This window comes from Morchella importuna, assembly GCF_003444635.1.
Source record: "Morchella importuna strain M04M26 chromosome Unknown Morimp01GS023, whole genome shotgun sequence".
Lineage (NCBI taxonomy): Eukaryota > Fungi > Ascomycota > Pezizomycetes > Pezizales > Morchellaceae > Morchella > Morchella importuna.
In genome coordinates this window covers 42494-45282 of record NW_025763420.1, presented here as the reverse complement: position 1 = coordinate 45282, position 2789 = coordinate 42494, and positions in this window count along the sequence as shown.

Genomic DNA, 2789 nt, shown 5'->3' with positions numbered 1-2789 from the left:
GAAGACAAAGCCTCTACCTCCTCCGCACATCGACATCATGATCATCGAAATAGTTGAACGTCTTTTTGAAGTTCTTTCGTCCCAGCCTCACACAGTGCCAATGCTCCGCCGCTACTAGTAGCCACTGGAAGGAGAGTATGACGGCGCTAAGGCTAATGATGGACTAGAGGTCACTATGGGAAGACACTAGAGACGGCTACTCGTTGGTAATACTACTACATGTAGATACTTCCGATGGGCTCATAGTACTCTAACTGTGGTAAGTTTTCTAAGTTCTTAATCGTAGCAAACCGCAAGGTGGGTTAGCACTATGAGTCAAGTAGCCCTCTCACCACTGACAAAGAATGATAAATATCATGACACTAGGCTACAGATCGCTAAGATACTTCCCACAATCTCTTTGATTCTGAGGACATTTTTCGGGAGGCCAACAAGAAACACTAAGATACCCAAACAATATTGTACATATCACGAAGCATCCTTCGCACAAAACCACCGCCGTCGCGTCATCAACAATGGTCCAGGCATACTTAAATATGTTAAAGTTTCATCGCTTTACCACAGGATTACGGCTGTGTGCGATGGACATAAATGGTGTGCAACTTAATTGAAGCATCGCTCGATCCTTCCCGTGTGGTTTGTCCGAAAGAGAGTGTGCCATGAAGTACAATAAGTACCGGGGGCTACAGCCTAGTAGCATTGTTCAACAAATATAATGTCACTGAAGTATCCAACCCTTATTCTGGTATTTATTGCAGGATAATGCGTATTCTTACGTTAAAGACTCGAAACAAAAATTCAAGAACGTAAGGTGCGAACTCGCTTTCGGCTACTAAACTCAAAGTAGATACAGATACAGCGCTAACTATCAGACCAGAGCTTCAAAGGATTATTGTTCGACCTTCCGCCCATGCAAGATCAAACGAAGTTGAGGTGAGGTCCCCTGACTTGTATCATATGCAGTGGCAGTTCTCCATTTTGGCAAATTTATGGTTATAAAACTCCATTACGCAACGACTCCGCCAGACGACTGCAAACCGAGAATCCTCAAAGCAGCGTTACCAAACACGAGATGCCAGTATCTGAGAACCCAGCAGCAGGTTTTTTGCGCCCTAAAAGCTCAACCAGAACACCTAAGCTCTGCTTAAAAGGTAGCTTGCCAAATAGGTACGATTTTCTCTTAACTGAGTTTTGGAGAAACGGTCGTCTTTTGTTGATTTTAACCTGTTGCCGAATGCACGCTAAAAGTCTCGAGAATGCGAATGAGTCACTAGACGATTTAAGTCCTAGCTTCTTATGTATTCAGCTCTAAATTCGACGGCCGAAAATTATTAGGTTTAATTACCGTAATTGACCTACCACAGTGATCCTAACCATCCCATGAGCGCATCATATTTGATCACTCGCTCACGGTACATCACTCGCAGTTCCGGAACCCTATAAACCTTTACACAACGGGCGGAGTATAGGAATATATATCAATAAGTAAGCGCACCTTGACGTACTAAAGACGATAGGTCCTCTCGATATAGCTCCTCTGGCATACAGACAACAACACTGGGTACAAGGTCCATCTCCTGACCCACGCATCTATACCTACACCGCGGTTTACGTAGGGATAAATTTAATACTTACTATGAATGATCTTACCGGGTCTCAAAAGACTAAGAAAGTCACCGGAAGGTCATCGGGGAAGTATCACATTATTTCATTTCATTTTAGATTGACATGGCGCCAGCATACACCCACCTACCGCCCTAGTAAAAAATCGGAACCCAGGAGGCAGTGTAGGGAAATGAATAGGATGAAGGCGCAATTATGTATCCTTACTTACTCACTAATTTTAATACCCTTCATCTCCAATAGTCTATGCAGTACACCAATAAATCCACCGGAGAAGAGATATCTAGTAAAGAAATCATGTTCAATCACTCGGTCACAGTGTATCACTCGATTTAAGATTGCTGGGGGGAGAAAAGCGTTCGATTAGTTCGAGGTGTGTTATAACCACACCTATAGCTCCCGGGTGATATGAACTACTATTTAAGCTTGCTATTACTCATAATTTTTGGTAATTATAGAGTACAAACGGACCTTTTTATATATTTCAGTACTTAGATCACAGTCGCCTATCATAGTATACTAGAAGTACTAATTAACTGTTAACCATAAGCAGCAGGCTATATCAGCGCTCTATCTACCCATAAGGCACAGTGATATTTACTGTCTATGGATTCGTTTCTGTTACCACCACACCGTCGAGGGGACAAATTGTTACGATATTATTTCATTCATATTGCTTGGCTTCAGACTTTAGAATACTATACTATTTTATTTTTTCTATAGTTAATAGTAGCGGCAGACATTTAAGAAAGCTTCTGAGGACAATAGATATAATGTTCGATATTATTATAGCCTTGATTACATATATGACTGTATAGAATCATGGAGTTAACAACAAAAAGAAATCCAGGCACAAACCTAAACTCAACCTCTTATATTCAAGCTTTAATTCCTCTTGTATTTTCCTTTTGATGAGCTGCTCCGCACTGGATCCGTCTCATCACAGCATGATGATTTAATCCAAAACCTGCATACTAATTGATGAGTCTATATATAAATCATTGTTTCCCCTTTCCTACGCGTTTCTTCCATTGTTAACAACTGTGTCATCTGCCTTGTGAAAAGGTGTAGTGACAAACCATATCCAGTACTATAAAGGCGTTGTAGTTTGGAGGTGTTATTTATGCCAGAGTGTGGTCTATATGTGATATTCTTGTTCTCTTTGC